At 43.7% G+C, this 22,201-nt stretch overlaps 1 protein-coding gene across 6 annotated transcripts in view; it reads right to left on the bottom strand.

Moving 5' to 3' along the window:
• Window positions 1–5,048, bottom strand: part of ST3GAL6 (ST3 beta-galactoside alpha-2,3-sialyltransferase 6) — an 84,924-nt gene extending 79,876 nt beyond the window's left edge. For 4 of the 6 annotated variants that reach the window (XR_006299338.1, XM_043593946.1, XM_043593942.1 and 1 more), the window contains exon 1: window positions 4,458–4,666. The gene's annotated coding sequence lies outside the window, so the exon portion shown is untranslated. Of the gene's footprint in view, window positions 1–4,457; window positions 4,667–4,941 lie in introns of those variants that run through there. The other 2 variants (XM_043593943.1, XM_043593945.1) reach the window with 1 other exon arrangement.
• Between the last annotated feature and the right edge of the window lie 17,153 nt (window positions 5,049–22,201).

Raw genomic sequence — 22,201 nt, 5'->3', positions numbered from 1 at the left:
CTTAGAGATAATTAGAGGTTCAGTCTGCAGAGAGGTTGAGAAATCAGAACTAGTGATGGACAGTCTTATGCATAAAGGTGAAACTAAGTGAGTGTATGGATTTATCTCAGAGTATAAAAGGAACGGGGTCCAGGGTCCTTTGACTCCTGATTCTCCAGGTGGATGCCTGTGCCCTGGCCTGGGGCAAGGAAGGAGAAATCAGTGCTGGCCAATTAAGAGAGGGAAGTAAAGCTGGCTGAGGGTGAATGTGCATGTGCGAGTCTGTGTGTGTGTGTGTGTGTGTGTGGGGGGGAGGGAGAGGGAGTAAGAGACACAAACAGGAAAGGCCATGCCCATTGGGTGAAGACTGACTTAATCTCTAATTAAAAATCTCTGGTGGCATCCCATTCTAATTAAAACACAATTCAAGTTCCTTTCCAAGACTTGAAGGCTTCACATAAACTGCCTCCCACCTTCCCGACTGCATCTCTTCCAAACTCCCCCTTTTTACTCCTCTGCTTCTAAAAGTTCTCCAAACACCCCCAAATCCATTCATGCCTCAGGGCCTTTGCAGATTCTGTTCCCTCTTCCTAGAATGCTTTTCCTTCTGCTCTTCACTTGATAGCTGCTTCTCATCATTCAGGTCTCAGTTCAAAAACTACTTCCTCAGAGAAGCTCCAATTGCTCTAAAGAAGCTTTCTCTCTAGCAAACCCTGAGGTGCACTGGCTTGTATCTGAAACATGTTTTTTCATTTATTTGTACCTTGTTTATTGACTCCATTTCCCACAGAAACATAAGGTCTCTAAGAGCAAGGGCTCTATCTTGTTCAACACTGGATGCCCTACCCCCACCACCAGCACCTAGAGCATCTCCTATTATGTAGTGGATACTCTGTAAATATTAGTTAAATCTCAAGTCCCACCTTATGGATGACTGTGCAGAAAGTCACCTAAGATCCACTGCAAAACCACTCTCTGCTCCCTTGTCACCTTGACCTTCTATCACAGTGACCATAACCCACAACCATACCGATTCCGGACCTGCTTCCAGAACCTGTGGAAGGTGGAGGTAACGCTGCTTCCCTTTCAAGAATCTCCAGCTTCCTTGCCTGTTCTCCTCTGGAGGCCCTATTCTCATCTCCTACAGATCTTTCCATTCCCAACCAGATAAAGGTAGCTCCAGATTTAAAGAATCCTTCAAAGACCAGCATTACACGCTACTAGGCACACTGTGTCTTAGGTATAAGGGCAAAAAGAGAGAATGGGGAAGAAGAGCACCTTTTCACTTGGCTTTTCAGTGTTTGTGATAAAAAAACAAAAACAAAAACAAATTTCCTAAGGGTTGGGTGCTTTCCTTCCTCTGTCTCCCAAGAAAAGGAAAGCCCTTCCCTGGTTGATGCAGAAGGCTGTGACAGCAAATGGGAAGCTGGCCATTCCCCCTTGGATGACAAAAAGTCTCCATGAAAAAGAAATATGGACATGGGAAAGAGACCCACGTCCTACTGTTCCTTACTTTGTTTTATCCTCATAAACTCACCCCTAGAATCTCACCCCTTCTTAGCCTGGCTGTATGGCACCCAAGTTCCCGACCAAGCCTAAGGCCCTACTGCTTGTTTGGTGCTGGCGAATTACCATCAGCAGAAAGAACTCCTGCTACCTCACCATGCTGAGGAAACAGTACTTCTGACATCCTAATATAGAACCAGAAATACAGTTTCCTCCTGACATGCCATAATATCCAATGCATCCATTGTCTGCCTTACATCAAGCTGACTCCCAATCAAATACGTCTTTATTGAAGTATAATTAACATACAGTGTGATAACAGGTTAATTTACTTTTAACCCTTAAAGGGTTCACCTGGAAATTCTGATATGTACTGTTATCCATTGTAATCACGATAAATAGGAGAGGTTACTTTCAACTGTGAAAGTGGGGATGTAGCCCTGGGAGGACTCCTTCCAGGAGAGAAGGCTGAGTAGGAACTTCAGTGAAAATATATTCAGAATGAAAAGAATTTTTGGAGCACAATCCAGTAGAGATAACATATCCTCCTGAATTTGGCCAGACACAGCACACCAAAGTGACCCGTCAAAGATGCAGAGAAGATAGAAGATACCTAATTGAGGAAAGTCTGAAGCTCTCAGAAGGAAAGGCAGATAAAATACTCAGACCACCTGTTCAAGAAGCCCAGCCTGGGGGTAATTAAGGAAGTATATTCAGAACAGGGGATATATAACTTGAGTGTGCAAGGCAAAGGTGAACAATATGTATAAAAAATGGAAGAATTTGTGAGGAATGTATGCTATGGAGGCTTCCTGGGATGGCGTAAAGCAGAGGTTAAGCAGACCTCCGTGTGATCCATTCTAAATCCTTTAAGCTAGAGCAATCTTAGTTTTTTTTAACTATAAAATGGGGCTAAATATTCCTGTCTCCTAGAGTTGGTGGGAAGATCTAATAAAAAAAAAAACACATGTGAACACACGGGGGACCTACTGGATGCCACATGAGTTTTGTGCTTTTCTCACCTCCTTGATAAGCATTACCTAGAATGCATATCAAACAGATATCTGGCCCCCAACCCTGGATGGAATCATAAAACCCATGGAAGCCAACTGGTAATCTGCATGGGTAGCAAAGGAGATGTATCAGAGAAATATGGGAAATGCGCCACTACTTTACCTCTCTCCTAGAATATTCCACACGATGTGGAACACAGAAATAGCTCCAACAGAAGAAAACAGCTGTCACTTCCCTCTGGATAACTTGAGAATTAAAGTTTTCACAAAAGACAGACTTACATTTTGGAGTTTGTTTGTTTATAACAGTAAGTCTTTCAATGGTATTGTGCCAATACTGTCCATCCCCTTCTGGGCCTCAAAGATTTTTCTTGATTTGGGGCAAATCATTGGGGAATATCTCCAACAAATGCACTGCAACATGGTCTCATTTTATTGCCCCATTATCCGGAGGCAGGCACTCTGGGACTGTGACATTCAGGGATTATGGTAAAAATACTGCTCCAGGGAAGCCCCACTGAGCAAGAAATGAACATCTCCTCTCCCCCTCCACATGAACAATTAAAGACGCTTATGAAGCCAGATCAGGGTTAACGTAATCAGTTTCTGAAAAAGTTCTCATAAACCAAAGTTGCCATTATCTGAAGTGTCTCTGAAGCAACTGGCCTTATTCAGACACAGGGGACTACAAGACAATCTGTCTCTTTTGCAGATTTGAATGTGAAAAGCCGTCCTGGGTGAGAAGAAAAGGAAGCAACACAAACCAGTTTCCAAATGTCAAATCGGTGTGCTTTCAAAAGGAAACTAACCTGGCAGCCAACCGGATCTTCCCAAACACTTAATATCTCGCGGTAAACTAAAAGGGTCATCTTCTGTGGCTAGGAGAGTAAGTTTGAAGCCCGGAAAGTCCAATATCCATGCTAGCATAGATAAAACAGACAGCCATCAGAAACCTGAACATCCACGTGAAAATGGGGAGAAGAGCCAAAGAGGAAAAGAAGCTTCTGACTGTCCTGCAGTGTCCTTAACTCTCCACCATCATAGTACTCAGACGCATGTGACTTTTTTGAGTTAGAACCTGCAGTTAATGTGGCTTCTGATGGCATCCACGATGTCATTCCTATCCCCACTCTCACATGCAGTTTTTAAATAGTACCTTTCTAACAGCAAGCACTTCCCCCTCCCCGCCCCTTCTGCTTAAGATCCTATAAGGTGTCTGGGGTTTCAGCTTCTGAAAATCGTTTCTAGATGTTCTTTTAAGCCAAAAGAACAGCACACAAGACAGAGGCTGAGATCTCCAGGAAACTCTAGAGCAAGCGGCCTCAAAATGACAAACCTCTTCTTTTTTTAATCTTGAAAACTAACGGCGGCCAAACACTGCAATTTTCTCACCGCCGCTCTTTTCCCCAGACTGCCTCGGTGCTTGTTTTGTTAGGTCTAGTTCTCCCGTGGCGGGAAGGAGGGTCTCTTGGAAATTTTTCTGAAAGACCAGAACCTTCCAGACCTCTAGTCCCTCCAGTTCGAGTGCAGACCCTTCCCTTTTACAAAAACAAAAACAAAAACAAAAAACAGCAAGCAAAGGGCCCCCACCCTGGTCACACTCGAGTGCCCAAGCTCTCCTGAGATCACAGGAAAGAGGGTCCCAAAGAAGGTCCTCTACCCTCGCAGCACACCTCCTCCCGCCCTGGGGGTCCGAGCGCCCCACGGCTCCACTTACCGGGCCGGTGCCCCCACCCCCTAAACCCGGGGGCCAAGAGCACGCAACGCTCTGGGGTCCGCAGGGCGCATGCAGGGGCTGTCGGTTCAGCGTGTCCCCCGCCCCCTGACGCTCAGCCCCTGGGGCCGCACAGACCCCAGGCCGCCCGGATCAGGGTCAGGAGCTCGGTCTCCCCGCGCCCCCCACCAAACCTCCCTCGCCCCGGCAATGCAAACCCGCAGGGAAGCCGGCGGGAGAGTTACCCGCCGAGGCCCAGGCGCGAAGACTGCAGAGGCGTGCGGGACTCTGCGGCGGGAGGCCTGCGGCTCTCCGGCCGCCCGCCGCCGCTCGCTCCAGCCGGCCGCTGCCTCTCCCGCGGCGCCTGCAGCATCGGGCCGCCGAAGCCCGCGGCCGGCGGAAACCGGAGGAAGGTGGCCCGGGTCAGGGGCAGCGCCGGCACGATTCCTCGTCCGCGGACCAGGCGGGGGAGCTGGGGAAGGCGCGGCGCCGAGCGGAGTCCGAGGCGCCCGGCCGCGCTCTGCCCTCCTCGCTGGGGTCCGGATCCCAGGCGACTGCGCCGAGCGCCTCCGGAGCCGCGGGGTCGCTCCTCCTGCTCGTCTGCTGGCGCCAGACGCGCGGTGACCACGGCCGCCCCCGAGTCCACGGAGGAAGGTGCACTGCAGAGCGAGGCTGTGAGGGCTCCGCGCCCCCCGGAGCAGGGAGGCAGGAAAGCAGCCGAGCCCCTACCTTTCGGGCTGGGCGGACACCAGCCGCGCGCCCTTGCCGGGCGTCAGGGACGGAAAATCACCACGACGGGAGGGCCCGGGTAAAGCAGCGGGTGGCTTCAGGACAAGGTAGGAGGATCAGGTTCCACAGCCAAGAAGACACTCCCATCCCGCCCTGGTGTTGTTTGGAGAGCTGCCGGGACGAAAGTGAGGGGCGGCCAGGGTACTCCCCTTCCCCGCCGGGCTGGCGGGCGGCTGGAGTAAACACATCTGCTTGGCGCACCGGGGACTTCTGTGACACCAGGCGAGGCAGGCGGCTTGGTCCCTAGCAGAAAGGGAGGGGTGTTCAGATCTCCAGAATTCCCAGGCTCTGCCTTTCAAGGACAAATGTGTTGGTGCTTTTTATCTTTTGGAGATGTTACTTTAGGGGGAAGAACGAAGGTGGGATGTGCATTTTCTTGTTAAAGTAGCGCTCTCGAGAAAAGCATTGTTAATAATGTCCTCATACTTGGATGGCTCTGAATACATTTTATATTTCAGTGTTTGTGAAATAATTCATTGTCTAGCAACATTCAGTTAATAGCTCCAGCCTTTGCATACTAAGCATCGTAATCACATGCCGTCAAATGACCCCAGAGAGAAGAGCCACAGACTTGGGTATAATTGAAAGCGGCAATGTGTCACCGCGCTGAAACAAAGCCTTTCCTCTGTGATGGACCTTCTGGTATTTGTGTTAAGTTTAACAACAGCCCTAGGAGGCAGCACTTGTTATTTTCCCAGATTTACCAATCCAAAAAACGGGAGTGTGTTCAGAACATTCCTAGCTCTTTCCCTGTCTGTGGATTGCCTTGGAAGAGGGCCACACAAATTGTGTAATTTTAAAGGTCGCTCCTGAGACACCAGAGTAGTGAATGATGTTTAGGGAATTTGCCCGTGTAGGTCAGTTTTCCTTGAGGTTGCTTTGCTCTTCTAGTTTCTCCTGAGTTCCATACTACCCTTCTCTTGCTCATGATCTTCAGAATTACACTAGTGTTACGCTTCACCCACTCTGCCCTTTTTAGGATTTGGGGATCTGCAAAGTCATGTGTTCAGGGGAGAGGCCATCTGCTATTCCTAGTTGGCCTTTGTGCTGCTTTGTAGTAGTGGCCAAGAAGGCAGAGGTCACCCTAACCTAGTTCAAATTCCACCTCTTCCACTGTCATGCCTTGTTACCTTAAGCAAGTGGCTTCACGTCAGTGTGCTTCCTTTTTGTCTCCTGTAAAAGTGGTATAATACAACCTATCTTCAGGGCTTGTTAGGATTCAAATAGATGATGATCTAAAGAATTCTTGGCACGTTGCTTGGCGCAAAAACCATCAGGTCAGGAAACAAGAATATTAACTACCAGTCACTGCCCACTATGAGTCAGTTACTGCCTACGTATCATCTATGTTCCTCCCATCCATCCTGTAAGCCAGAATAATCTCATCTTAGAAATGAAGAAACAGAGTTGGGAGGTTAAGCAATGTGCCCAATGTCATAGTGCCTACATTGGAGCTGTGAATCAAATGAATGGCCACCAAAATCAGAATTTTTAGGCAGTGCACATACAAGGCTGGCCATTTGCTAGGTTTTTATGGATGACGCAGTCTCTGAATTAAAATCACATTGTTTCATAGGATATGGCCTCTGTGACCCTAGGGACAAGTTCAAGCCAGGTTCCCCACACTACCCTGGGGTGCCATTCAGTACCCTGTAGAGAGTAAGGTTAAAGACACTAGGACATCTTCCTCAATCCCAGTATAAGTCCTGTCTTCCAAATCCTCATGTTCCTCATGTCCTGTCCCAAGAACAGGCTTTTTGAGCATGATTGGTGTAGGACTGTCTACTTCATATAGGGGAGACCTACTCAAAATGCTGTCCCCTCGGGGCGCCTGGGTGGCGCAGTCGGTTAAGCGTCCAACTTCAGCCAGGTCACGATCTCGCGGTCCGGGAGTTCGAGCCCCGCGTCGGGCTCTGGGCTGATGGCTCAGAGCCTGGAGCCTGTTTCCGATTCTGTGTCTCCCTCTCTCTCTGCCCCTCCCCCGTTCATGCTCTGTCTCTCTCTGTCCCAAAAATAAATAAATGTCGAAAAAAAATTAAAAAAAAAAAATGCTGTCCCCTCAGCAGAACAGTCACCTCAAGTGACAAGAGGCCATTTTTTTAACAATATCGCCTTATACATTAATAATAAAAAGAAAAATTCTTTTTTCTAACATTTCTCAAGACTTAGGTTGTCCAGTTCTAAACAGTAATCTGGCTCAAGACCGATTTTGACCAAACTAAACTTTTTTTTTTTCACATACAATTGTGCCTCCTCCCACTCTAAATGAAGATCCTGCCAGCCTCTCCTGGCTGTCTTGGGGTTTTATCTACTGTAAGCAGTTATTTAAAGAACATGTGCATCTCAAAATGAGTAAGCCACAGGGAGTAGGCAGTCTAAATCCTAACTTAGAGCCGACTGCCTACAGCCTGGGAAAACTGTTACTTCAGCAAAAGGCAGTTTAGTTCTCCTAAGCAGTGCCACAACTTCTGCAACATCCCCATTTCAGAGCAGGATCTCAGCCCTATGTTTGTTTATGTAAATAACCATTGTGTTGATTTCCCCCGTATAGTGAGTGCTTGGAAAAGGAATGCGGGTCTATCAGAAAGCTTATTTGCAACTTCATAAACAGCAGTGTCTCCTTACTCTGCTAGTCCCTGCAAGGTTTCAGAGTTCTGAGTAGCCCAGTCTCAGAAACTGCATTTACTCTCCTTCCACAAACTGGAGAATGAGGGGAGGTAGGAGAGTGGAACTAGGGTTCATCATGTTCTAAACACACGAACATATAAAATATCTGGTGGAAGCCAAAATGAAGATGATGGTCATAAGCAAGCATAATACAAATTTCACAGAAATTTGTATTTCATAGAAGAAATACAAATAGTCCATAAACAGGTGCAAAGATTTTAGTGTCTTTTTATAACAATGTTTATGAAAATGTAGACAATAAGGAGAAATCAGATTGGCAACAACTAAGGTTAATGAGCTTAATGAGTTTCATCAAGGTGTCAAGGAAACTATTCAAAGAAGGATGAAGTAAAACTTCCTCTTTAGAAGGCAATTTGGTGATTGCTATCAAATTTACAAGGTTGTTATGGTTTTGAATTTCAAAACCCTAATTAAAGTTCCATAACTGTCTTCCTTAGAAGACAGTTTGGCCTCAAGCCAAGCAAAGTCGGAAAGAGGAGCAGGAAAGAGGAAAGGGTGGGGAAAGACACTGATCTCTTAGTTGACTCCTACTTATCCTGGTCCAGAAGAGGCAGCCATTCTGGTTACTGAGTAGCACCCGGAACAAACCCTGGTAAGGCGCCTCCTGCAGGTGGGTGGGCTCAGTCCGCAAAACTACTGCATCTCCAAGCAGCTTGCTCAGAGCTCTTAATTATATGTTAGAAGGGTTAGAAGCCTGGGCCACTGTCCTAGCTGCTGGGCCCTGCTCCCAAGACAGGAGGGAGATGTCCTATCCTCCCCACCTGTCTGTGGAGATGCTCTCCTAACTTCTACTCCAGTCGCATGACTGGTAATTCTGTCAAAGTATTATAGGTAACTTTCCTTGGGGGCACTCAGCCCACGAATTAACATCTTTAGCTAACTCCTTTATCTCTCAGCTGGTTTACAGAGCGGAACCTACTGCTATTTCGCTTCATGAGAATGTTTTTACTGGATGGATCCTGAAAAGGGGAATTGCTGGGCAAAGCATGCATGAAACTACAAATAGTTTTGTATTTTCTATTTTCATGTTTCAAAATTCACACTTGAAACAAACAAATGAACAACAACAACTAGTTTCGATAGCACTCCTGAAACAGAGTGCCAGCTGGAGTCATCACAGTGCGCTGTGAATGGCACAGAGTCTTCTCTACATTTCCCAAACTTCAATCTGCTATGAGTGTATATCACCTTCAAAGCAGCAATTCCAGGGGCGCCTGGGTGGCTCAGTCGGTTAAGCGGCCGTCTTCAGCTCAGGTCATGATCTCGTGGTCCATGAGTTCGAGCCCCGCGTCGGGCTCTGTGCTGACAGCTCAGAGCCTGGAGCCTGTTTCAGATTCTGTGTCTCCCTCTCTCTCTGACCCTCCCCCGTTCATGCTCTGTCTCTCTCTGTCTCAAAAATAAATAAATGTTAAAAAAAAAAACTAAAAAAAAGCAGCAATTCCATGTTTTTAGGACTCCATCTGTAGAAATGATCACATACAAATACAAAAATATGACTAGGGATGGTCACGGCAGCATTGTTTATAATGTTTAAAAACAGGAAAACAGTGCCCAAGAATAAATAGAGTGACTAATTAGACTGTGGTATCTCCTAATAATGAAGGCAGCCATTGCAAAGCTATTATAAATGTATATACGGATTCAGTTTGCTAACGGGATAACGGCTACAGTACGTTGGCTTTAGAAGTTCTACATTCAGAAAACTGTGGGACCCAAGGAATTTAACAAAAATCCCGTACCCCTGGACAAGCAGAGCAAGACTAACTCCATTTTGTGCTATACCCACCGTCTCATGTATAACCCCCACATGACCTACTTATTGCTTAAGACACTCCCCCACCCTAGTCAAGCCGCTGAGCACACCCTTACTGGAAACCGGCTCATTTAGGAAGGTGGAACCCCTAACCGCCAAAGAACGTAAACCCCGCCTTTTGCTCGCCAAACTTGCGCGCCAATTCTGACCAGAGTGATAGGCTAGTTCAAACAGTTACTATAGGGTAAATTGTAATTCAATTGGCCACCTGCGTGTGGACTGACATGACTATGCAACTTTCTGTGTGTGTTACAATCTCATTGGCCACTGGCCCCTATAAAACTGCTATGCCTCTTAACCTAGGGGTCCAAATCCCTGCTCCGCTGTGTCGGGTATACTTGGGCCCAAGCTCGAGCTTGCAAATAAACCCTCCGTGCCTTTGCATCAGTATCGGTTCCTTGGTGGTCTCTCAGATTCGAAATCGGGGCATTACAAAAACATATACTGAATATATGTGTAGCATATCATAGATGCGGTTATTTATTAATATCAAGCAGAGAAAGAACCACTCATATGTGTGTATGTATTTGTGAATCCGTAGGGAGTGTTGACAGAGATTTCATCTAGAGAATGGAATTATAGAGAGAAAGTAAAGGAAGGTTTTTGCTTTTGATTCTAAATATTTCTGATAATTTGAACTTTTTACAATGTACATAAATAGCATTTGTAATTTTTTTTTAAAGATGCTAACAAAGTTAGCATGTGTGTGGGAAGAGAGATTAAAATCCTGAAATAAAAATGCATCAGTGTTTAGGCACAAATTGGAACTCTCTACCTTGGTGATTCCCTGCCTGTGTACACTCTATATTCTATGCAATACATTTTTCCCCAATCAGTAGAGACTAAATAGAAGCATCAGGTGAAAACAAAATAAAATAAAACCCTCACAGCCACATTGAAGGGACAAGATGAAAACCTATGGAATCGTGTTTTTATTTTGCAGTGGGGAAAGAAAAGAAAAAACTAGGCATATCGGAAGCATGAAAAAGAAAAGGTTCATATGTGTGATTTCATTAAAATGTAGAACTTCTGAGTGGCAAGATATATTGAGAAATAAAAACACAATCTGAGTAAAATTATTTGCAACACATAGAGAATGGTTAATTTTCTTATTTTACCAAGAACTCATGGGGGAAAAAAACCCAAGAATTTAATAGAAAAATAGGCAACTACAAGGACAAGCAGCACTCTGAAGGGAAAAATAAAACATATATTCATTAAACAAAATGTGTCTCCTATGCGCCAGGCACTAAGCTAAGCAGGTGTAGAGCAGTAAAGGAAACATACGAATTCCTGTTCCTATGCAGCTTACATTCTAGTAAATTTTGGGGAGTCTTGACTTCACTGTTTGAATTTAAACTTAGGTATAATTTGCACTTATTGGGAAAAATTATGAGTATTAAAACAGGGTGGAGATACAGGCACTTTCCTGTGCTATTGGTGGGAGTACAAATCGGTGACCCCTTTTTGGAGGATATTTTAGCATAAACACTTGTAATTTTAAACATTTATATACTCTAATACAGAAATCCCACCAAGAGAAACTTTTGTTACAGATATCCTTGCACAGTTATATAAAGTTGTGTATAAGAATTGCCTATTAGGGGCGCCTGGGTGGCTCAGTCGGTTAAGCGTCCGACTTCAGCTCAGGTCACAATCTCACGGTCCGTGAGTTCGAGCCCCGCGTCAGGCTCCGGGCTGATGGCTCAGAGCCTGGAGCCTGCTTCCGATTCTCTGTCTCCCTCTCTCTCTGCCCCTCCCCTGTTCATGCTCTGTCTCTATCTCAAAAATAAATAAAACGTTAAAAAATTAAAAAAAAAAAAAGAATTGCCTATTAGATATTGCTTATAAATGGAGACCCTGGAATGACTCAAATAGCCTTTAGTAAGGGACTGGAATTGTAGGGTACACGTATACCATAGAATTTTATGTTGTCACTAAAAGAATGAACTAGTCTTCTATCTAATGACTTGGAATAATGTCCACAATACCATTAAATTTAAACATCATATTACAAAACAGATTGCCCAGTAGGATTCTGATGTTGTTTAATATTTTTTTAAATAGAAATAATGATAGTTATAATGCAGCAGATGTTAGTACACACAGTATCTGGAGGAATACACACAAGCTGTGAATGTCAGCTGCATCTAGAGAGTACATTCATGGAGGACTTTTCTTTCTAAATTATACAGTTCGGGATGTTTGATTTTCACTATTTATTTTTAACTGAAAAAAGCGAGAATTTTCAAAACATTTTACAATTTAGGAATTTTTGCATGCAGTCTCTTAGAGACATAACAAATGGAGCTTTACTTCTTGGGGAGCCTGGGGCGGGGTGCAGTGGTTTTTCTGAGAAGTAATGACAAAAGCTTTGATATACAGGGGTGATTGTGTGCCATTTTCATCAAAATCTTGATAGTGACAGTTATTTTGGTTTCTGTTATTCTTAACCTCAGCGTTAAAGAAATTCATCTACTCCCAGACTTACAGGGGATGCATCACCAAAGGATATTATAAGACAGTGACTTGTCAAGCAGAGAGATACTGCTGGGATACAAAGTTGCTTCTGGAGAGTCCACTAGGAACCACTGCCTATGGAACCACCTAGGAACCTCTCCAAACTTCCTGTCATTACACCTGGAGATAGAGAGGCACCAAGTGTGAAATGGCAGAAAAGAAGGCAAGGTGGAGGCCACTCGATATACTCAAATGTGAGCTCGTATTAATTGTACTCCTGCCAGATGCTAGGTGATTTTATAGGTTACATTGTTTACCACACACAGCAGCCCTGTGAGCTGAATATCATTATCCCCATTTTCCAGATGATGAATTGAGGACTCAGTGAAATTACCTAATTGGCCCAAGGACCGGAACTTGTATGTGTCACACCTAGAATTTGCATCCAGGTTAAACTCCAAGGCTCTCTTTTCATACCCATGACATAGTGCCTTTCTAGTCAAGAGATGAAGGATGTGAGAGAATTAATGACGGTTATGCGAGTATGACGTTTCACAAAAACACTTAGAACCTGGTCAATTGAATGGGAATCCTGGGAAACCTTAGTTGGCTTTTTGTATACGGGTATCAAGATGGTGGCTGCAATGGTATGGCCAACATTTCCAGTTCCCATTGTTCCAGTTCCTGTTCCCCCAAACCAGAATGTCTTCTCCAGGGATGTGCAGACTGTAGATTATGGAAATATTTCTTCAGGACCCCAGTAATCATTCTTCCTGGCTGAGTCTGCTCACTTTCACACCTGAGCTCACTTTGGGATAGATCCCATTTTAATGTAATTACGTTAGCAGAAGCACTAACCATAATGGCATCAGGGTCATCACAAGGGAAACATGTGCGGCAGCTCCCCAGGAGCATGCAAATGCAACACTTCGATTCTTCATTTCTATTCCACATCAGAACCGTTTATTACACTATAGGACATTATGAATACAAGAGAACCGATATCAATAATAAAGAGCTGTAGAGATAGGAACCGCCATGAACATCTGAAGTAGAAGTAAAATGAAGGATTGAAACTGACCACTGTTCCCTAATGGGTTAGACTAGGAATCAGTTTTCATTTTACAATGTTTACAATTTTCGTTTTTACTGAATCTTCTGGTAAGCTTCCAAATTTACTTTCTTGCACTCAGGTGCCATATTGGAAGCAGTTTTTCCAAATCCTGCACATGACTGTTAACTATTACAAGTATATTAACCACATGGTGATATCCTGACCATCTGAGCAGCTCTCTTCAGTGCTTCAAAAGTGGTAAATACAAAAAACAAATAACAAATAATTAACAAATACAAATAATTTTAATCTCTATCATCATTTAGTATTATCACATAAAATTGAGTATTTATCGCATAAAATTCAGAGCCTCTGAAGCTCTGCCTAAGGGACTAAAGAGAAACAATTTTGTTTTTGCTTAAAGAGAGAGATGGGAATAGGCAGGACTTAACTGTATGTCTCCGTGCTTATCAGTGATAAATAAATGTATTTTAACCAAGTCAACGAAGTCCTAGACTCTGGATTCACAAAATTTTGTATAATTGATAAAACTTTTTTACTGGCTATAGATTAAAAAGCTGAATACAGTTCAATTTTCCTGGGCCCTTTAGAGTTAAGAGTCCTGCCGCTGAGAATCTGTCATACAAAATGTTAATCCATACACTTGAAAACAATAAAACTCCAATACTAAATACCTGGAAGTTGTCCCTAAGTTTTCTTTAACTGAGGTGAGTAATAAGTTCATTTGTACATGATTTCAGAAAATGTGCATATCCCTTGCTGTTCAGCGCCACCCCCCCCCGCCCCCCACGCTTATCCTGTATCTGAGATCTCTCAAGGATTCACTCACCATTTCCATAGAGGGACTTGGGAGTCTTCTCTTGCGAGCTCTACTTTCTTAATTCTTAGTCTTTGTACGTCCCGCTGCTCACTGAGCATTCAGTTCCACATGTATTTATCAGCACGTGCTGTATGCAAAGAATTGCACAAAAAGCAGAGTCAACAAATCCAAAGCCAAATTTTAAGTCTTCTACCCTGACCAGCTTTTTCTTTTCACTTACTCATTTTTATTACTGATAATGCTTTCCTCCCACCTTTCCACGTTTAAACCCTTAGAATTATCTTTGATCTGTCCTTCTTTCTCTCCATCTCACCTGAACTTCCATCCTTCATGTCATTAGCACACTCCACATTCAGTCATTAAATGCATACTGCTTGCTATCTGCCAGGAACTGTTGCAGGTGCTAGGAGTAGTTTGCCAGTGGGGAAACAGGCAAAAATGTTTGCTTTCCTGGAGTTATATTTTAGTAATTCATCTTGATTTCCTTTGTGTTTCCCTCTTGCATAGTGTTTATTTCACTTACTCCAGACCTGCATTCCCTGAGTCACCCTATCACCCCCATCACCTGGAGCGGCTCTCTTAGAGTAATATCCTAAGGACCCACAACTCGCTTTTTTACTTCTCAGTCTTGAGCAAATCTCCCAAACTTGTTTTAGGCTTCTTTTCCGTAGAGCAGCCTGCCTGCCCACCCTTCACCCCACTGGAACAAAAGACAACATTGGATTCCACACCTCTGCCTGTCAGTCTTTTGAAAACAAAAGCAGCACCAGCAGAGATGTTCTAGAGATCTGTTAACTTGTTTCTTACCCTGTAACAGAAAAGTCACTGAGCCAACCAAACACCAAAACTTAGTTACCTTCTTGAGATGGAGGAGGGATAAATATTTACAGCTGGAGATCACAAGTCTGAAATCAACATGAGCAAGGCTGGGTTCCTTCCAGAGGAGGGGCGGGCACAATTTGTTTCCCTGCCTTTTCCAGCTTCTAGAGGCCACTCACCCTCCTTGGCTTACAGCTCTTCCACCATTTTCAAGGTTTGCAGGGTAGGATCCTCACATGTCTTTGACTGTGACCCCTGCCTCTCTCAACCCATCTCCTGTTCTGACTCTGACCCTTCTGCCTCCCTCTTCTAGGGACCTTGTGACATTGGACCCACCTGGATAATCTCCCCATGTGACGACCCTTAACTTAATCGTGTCTGTAAAATTTCTTTTGCCATTTAAAGTAGCACTTTCACAGATTTATGGGATTAGGATGTATACATCTTTTGGCAGGCATTATTTGACTTTCCACATATACCATTTAGTTTTTCTGGTCAAAAACACTTGTAGTGTTTTCAATGTGGGGAATTGTATTTTCAGGAAGAAATTAATAGATGGTGTTATATACAAGAGAAGAACCACGAATCACTCATTCACTCACCAAGTATTTGTGTTTACTATGTGTCAGGCACTGGACAAGGAGTGTTCTGGGGATACAGATAAGAGCAGATAAGTCTGTAGAGTGTGGTGCTTATGAGGCAAGACTCCAAAGTCTGATCATCTGATTTTGAATCTTGGCCTTACCATTTATACACTGTGTGATGTAAGCAAATTACTTAATTTCTCTGTGCCTCAATTTTGTCACTTATGAAATTAAGATAGAATTAGAACGGTCCCATAGGGTTCCGACGATGATTTGGTGAGATTCTAGGTAACCCCTTTGGCCCACTGGCTGGCATATAGGGTTCCATAAATGTTAGCTTTGAGGTGGAGAGTGAGGGAACAGAAAATAGAGATCACGGAGTATATAAGGGCTTTCCAAAGCTAGATCTTAAAAGTTCAGTTTCTTTTGGGGGAGAAATGAGGGATGTGCAGTGAGAAGACATAGTGAAGGATTTAGAAACCATGAGGAATGGCTGAGGAGACTGGAGGAATTTAGCTGGGGGAGGAAAAGGCTTAGGAGTTACATGAGAACTGTATTTCAATACCATCCTTGGGCAGTTGGCACAACAAAAGAGATTAGACTTATTTTACTTCTATCCAGAAAAAATATCCAAGCCCAAGTGGAAATGGCAAAAACATTGATGTCAGTATTTGAAAGAACTTGTGAATAATAAGGAGTTCCTTTTTTTTTTTTTTTTTTTTTTTTTTTGAGGATGCTACGATCCCTTCTCTGTCTCCAAATATACTGCCTTCTTTATGGGGTGGTCTGTTGTACATCCATTTTCTTCTTTCCCCTTGTCAATTGAAACCCAAGCATTTTCAGGACCAGTGGGCCATAAACTTTAAGGGAGGCTGGGCTTCTGCCCAGCCACAAGGGTGTAAAGCAGGATTGGTCTGAGCCAAGCATGGTAACCATGGCCTTTGTCATTATTTAGATCGGCAATGAGCATGTGGGACCCAATTCTTGCCAATGAGATAGGAGAGAAAGGCCTTTGGAAAAGCCTTCATCTCTTCAAAAGATACAGGAGGGAAGTAAGTGCTCTCTTTCCCTGTTCCAGGTGTGAGACATCTTTGTGTGAAGAGGTGATGCCTGGAGATGGGGCATCCATCTCGAAGTCATAGAGAACACATTTGAGGTCAAGGCTAACATCTGAGGCAGGCGGAGCAAGAAGACAGAAAGGGCCTGGATCCCTGATGAGCTGGATGAGCTACTAAATTATCTGACCCTGGAGTCATCATATAGTATGTCATTTATTATATCCATGTAATATATTAAAATATACTCAGTGTTAAAGCCAGTCACATTTTTCCTTCTTACTGCCCAGAAAGCACCCTGCCTATGCAACTAGCAGCACAGAACCTTGACCAACCAGACTCCCAGCAGAAAGTAACTACAGCCTCTCTATTGGTGTTATCACAATACTGGCTTTGAGAATGGATTTTGAATGAAGATATTCTGACCTGCTTTTCAGGTAGGAGATTCCGTTAGACACATTTTTGGGTTCATTTTTATTCTCTGCATATCCTCAACTTTATCTTTTGGATCAACCCATTTCATTAACATGCTACGTACCTACCCAGCCAATTACAGTTAACACTAGAGGGTGTCTAGTAATCGAATAGGTTGCCTGCATTAACTAACTCCTTTCTGGAATTCCTGCATAGGCAAAAGATTAATTTTCTGAATCCTAAAATAGCTGTAATTCTGCGATACCAAAATTTATAAGCACTGAACTAAACTCACTGTATATTGATAAATCGATTCATCTGCTTTTACAAAAACTGAATCAAGAGATAGGTGGGAAAATATGTTAGCAAGCAATTAATAGAGGCTGCAGCACAAAATTATTTAATAAATGTTCTTCCCTTGTGTGGAAGAGAGAGCCGTCTCTGATTTCTGCTAAGCGTCCTTTTTGGAACACATCCCCTTAATACCCTTATGGTCTTCTTAGGCTCCTCACTTCCTTTTCTCTTCTGCCCCCTGCATCTCATCCTCCTTTTGAATCAGGATGAGTTGAAACAGTTTTCTGGCCCACTTTAGGTTCTGGAGAGGGACAGCTCCTCAGAGATCACAGTGACATGCTTTTCTCTCCTCACACTGCTTCTCTCTGTAGATTTTACAGGACCTATGTCTGTCTTTATATCTGAAAAAGACGTAGTTTCATTCCAAGCCACATCCTTGCCAACGTTTATTGAGAATATCAATAAAGGACAACACATTTGTAAGAAACCTTTCTTTAAAAACTGGACAGAGCGGGAAAAGGTGATGTGTCGTCCCCAAGTCTAGGGAAGAATGTCAGTCGAGTCAAACTTTAATTATAATGTCTGAGTCCATGAAAAGACCAAGTGTTTCCACTTCTAACAGACCCTCTTCCAGTTAGAAGGCAGTGGTTTCCACAAGTCTGCAGCTATGTTTCAGTCACCTTTATAGGGTTTATAGGACTAAAGTACATAACTCATATTTTCTTATTTTCTATATTGTGGATACCTTGACATTTGGGCCCTCGCTGACTGGTGTAGTATTGTAATTTATAAGAAATGCAGGTTTCCCCCACTATCTGAAGGAAGAACTCTCCTATGAAAGCTTTTATAAGCCGAAATTTATATGGAAAAATTTTTTGACTGTCCCCAAACCCCAAAAATAACCTCTCTTAGGCTTTTCAGATACCTTAGGACATATCATGTTAGCAGGTGCCCAAAATAAATTTCGAGAAAGCACAGATGTTCACAGACACTGTTCAGAGCTGTGGTGGCTTCATGCTGAGATGCTGAATGTGGTTCCTGGGGAAGGAACCGGAGGTGGCCCTCTCACTGTTCAGCATATGCTGCCTCTGTAATGGCTCCATGCAAAACAAACACTATACGCTATTTTCACTTTTATGAAAGTGAAAGTCCTCTTCAGATTGTGTTCTGTTGGCAAAAACAGCTACTCAGGTACATAGCTCTTTCGCAAAAATGAAGTGCCTTAACTCAAACTTTCAAAAAGTGGGAATACTTGTATATATTGGGTCTAAGTCCCATTTCTGGAACTGAGGTCCTAAAACCCTTGGAATTTCCTAAGTGTTGAGAGTGACAAAGGTGTCTTTTGTTATATTAATGAGGTAGCTTTAGGACTGAACTTGAGGAGGGGGCTGGTTGCCAGGGGAACCAACCACGTGATTAGAGGGTTGGAATTTTCAGACCTCTGAGGAGTGGGGAGGGGCTGGAAATTGAGTTCAGTCACCAATGGCCAATGATTTAATCAATCGTGCCTATGTGAGGAAGCCTCCATAAATCCCCAAAGGATGGGGTTGTAAGAGACCTTCCAGGTTGGTGAAGGAGATTTGGAAGGGGAGTATATTTGGACTTGGAAGCTCCACACTCTTCTCCCATACTCTGGTCTATGCATTTGATGAAGTTTTGGGGTGATGGGAGTTTGTGGGTTCTGGAGCCCACGGTCAAGTATGAATTCTTGGAGACGTCTTTGGTGCAAAAAGGTGATTTTATTAAAGCATGGGGACAGGAACCGTGGGCAGGAAGAGCTGCACTGTAAGTGTGGGAATGACCGTTTTATGGAGTTGGGCGAGAGGGAGTTTCCAAAGAGACTTTCACAAGCTAAAGACTTACTGGAGGCCTAGCTAATGTCAAGCTAAGGTTGTTCCCTCTAGTAAAGCATTAACATTAAGACTGTAGGGAGTTCCTGGATTTTTGGCCATGATGGGATTGCCTTTTTCTGGTAAACTGGTGGAGACTCTTATCAGTTTAACCATTTGTGTTTTTTTGTCCTTTCCTGTTCTTGGTAACCTGGAGTGTCCAAGGAATATTATACATGTCCCGGCTTGAGCGGGGTGGGGGGGTTGCTGTTAGCCTGCCTGCACTTTGCTCCCAGTTTGCTTCATGCTCCCTCATCATATCTCTTCTGTCTGTCTGTTCCTGAATTATATCCTTTGGAACAAGCTCGTAATCTACTAAGTAAAATGTTTCTCTGAGTTCCATGAGCTGCTCTAGCTAATTAATGGAACCCAAAGAGGGGGTCATTGGAACATCCAGTCTATAGCCAGTAGGTCAGAAGCACAGATGACCAAGCTGGACCTGTGATTGGTGTGTGCAATGGGGGTGGGGGGAGAAGTCTTGCTCAGCCCTTAGCCTGTGAAATCTGACTCCATCTCCTCTTTATTGTGCTTTTTATTTATTTATTTTTACCACTTCAAGATGGAACTAGGTAATAATACCTGCCCAATTGGTTTTCAAAATGTTTTTAGAAAGCAAAGATGTTAATAGACATATTAACATAGATTCCAGATTAAAAGCTTTAGAGACTCAAAGCCCCCAAATGTTTTGAAGCCCATTATCAATATATAACTCTATATAAAAATAATACTTGGCCATAATGTAAGTGGAAGGTAGGCCATCAAGATCCTAATTTTATTTTCACATGCCTTCCATGGTTAAAAAAAAAAATTTTTTTTAAAGGGGGGGGGACACCCGGGTGGCTCAGTCAGTTAAGTGTCTGACTTTAGCCCAAGTCACGATCTCACAGTTCATGAGTTCAAGCCCCATGTTGGGCTCTGTGCTGACAACGCAGAACCTGGAGCCTGCTTCGGATTCTGTGTCTCCCTCTGTCTCTGCCCCTCCCCCCTACTCTCACTCTGCCTCTCAAAAATAAATAAAAGTTAAAAAAAATGAAAAACTATATGCCAACCTGTTTAAAAAATGTTTGGTACCTCTGTTTTTCTGGTGCCCTAAGAATGTGCTTAATCTGCCTTTGGGTAATTGGGTTCTAATTGAGCACCTACTGTGGGAAGCCCTGTACTTTTTGCTACATCATGAAATCGGGTGACATGACAGTGAATGAGTGATGGGCTTCTTAATTAATTCAGCAGGTCCTCAGAAAAGGTTTCTCTGAGGAGGGAACTTTTAAGTGGAGGCCCAAATAGTAAGGAGAACCAAGCTGTGTAAAGATCAATGGATAGAGCAATCCAGGAAGAGGAAGTGAAAGAGAAACAGGATCCTGGAAATCAAGTAACTTCCCAACTCGTCAGCGAGACGGACACAGCACCAGCTAATTTTAACACAGTGTGTTTGTTTCCTGTTGTACTAGCAGTGAGAACAGGGTGCTCTGAGAACCCAGAGGAAGGAGTGATTAATCAGAGCTAAGAAATGCGCCTGGGCTGTGCCAAGTAGCGTCTATAAAGATGTAGAGCAGCACCAGGAAGATTTAAATCCAGCCTTCACCACAGACGTGTCTTAAAAATAGATTGGGGCCCCACTCCACATTTGCTCAGTCAAGATCTCTGAGTTGGCTGCCTGGACATCTGTTCTTTACAAGCATGCAACTGACAGGAAGACATTTTGGAATCCTCGGTCTAGAGAACAGGCCTTAGAGTCAGATGACTTGGACACATGGCTAAGTGCCACTTTCTTCATCTGTAACGTGAAGGTAATAATACACTCTTCCTCACTGGGTAACTGTGAGGATGGAATGAGGAGGTAGTATTTGTACAGTACCATAGATGGTTATTGTTATTGTAGGAAAACGATAGCCGCGGAGGTAACAGTGAAGAACTGACCCACTTGTCCCAGAGCTCACATAATGCAGCTCAGAATCTTAACCTTCTAAGAGAAATGATGGGACAAGGTTACAGCTATCTGGATAGGCCAGGGAGACACAAAAGCAGCAGAGAGGGCTAGGGTGGAAACCAGTTTCCACCGGGGCAAAAGGACAGTGAACAGCTGTGCAGCTGTCAAAGCTTTGTGGGAAACAGCTGGCTTTGCCTCTCCTGGTTTTTCTTTTCTTCTTTCCACTTCCTCTTTTCAAATGCAAATTGTTTAAAGTCTTTCCCACCCTAAGAGCAAGCCTAACCCTTGGGTAAATCAAATGGGAAAAAAAAAAAAAAAAAAAGGAAAACCCCTGGGAAAGTTAATGAGTTAGTTGGGGAGAGTTTGGCAGAGGGGAGGTCAGGACTGGGGAATCATGGATTGACTCAAAGCCCCTTCTACAGTCCATACAGACTGAAAAGTGCTGCCAGGAACCAGCAAGCTCACCCCTTCCCACTGGTCTCATGGGCCTGAGGAGAGAGGAAGGTAGTGGTGTCCACCCCCAACCCCCTTAACTATAAAACCTTTCATCCCATCCTAAACTAACTACCCAGAAACCAACACTTGACCAAACAAAACCACTCACTGTGGGATGGACACCAGAAGAATCACTTTCAGAAAATTGTTTACCAGGGTCAAGGTTATTTGTAGATGTACAAGAAGACACCTGCCTTTCTAAGCTCCAGTTAGTTCCAAATGTATAGGAGATGATGGAAATTCCTTTTGGAGGAGGATTTCTTTTTAGCCCTACCTCCCTTCTGTAGTTGTGGTCAAGCAGCAAATTCAGTGCTCATTATTGTAGTGTGAAGGGGAATGAATAGGTTTCAGATCCTATAATTTGTGAGATAAAGAATGGGGGCAGGATGACATGTAAGAAGGAACCACTCACACACTGCCTCCCGCTTTCCAGAGACAGTGAAGAGTAAGAGTAAAAGGGTCATGGCTTTGGGGTCAGCCAGGCCTGACTCCAAATTCCTGCCGTGCTCCGTACTAGCTGGCTCCTGGAACAAGATGCCTTTGCTCTTATAGTTACACGCCAGGCACTGTTCTCTGAGCCAGTAGCTACAATAAACAGTCATTCCCTAGCCATCCAGTTTTGGCCTGTGACCAGTTATCTGATCATCCTACCCACTGGAGGCCCAGATAATCTTTGTATTGTGAAAGCAGGTAAACTTTAACAACCAAAGTGTTTTAACCAACGTATCTCAGTTCAAAGCAAAGAGACCACCTTTTATAACTGGGATGTCTGTGTGTCTCTTTATAGATATATAAATTTTATATATATATTTATTTATAAATATGTATAAGTGCATATATATATATACACTATATGCACATATATAT

The sequence above is a fragment of the Prionailurus bengalensis genome, chromosome C2 (genome assembly GCF_016509475.1).
Source record: "Prionailurus bengalensis isolate Pbe53 chromosome C2, Fcat_Pben_1.1_paternal_pri, whole genome shotgun sequence".
In the NCBI taxonomy this organism is placed as follows: Eukaryota; Metazoa; Chordata; class Mammalia; order Carnivora; family Felidae; genus Prionailurus; species Prionailurus bengalensis.
Note: the sequence above shows the minus strand (reverse complement) of the source record. Positions and strands in the feature narration are given on the sequence as shown.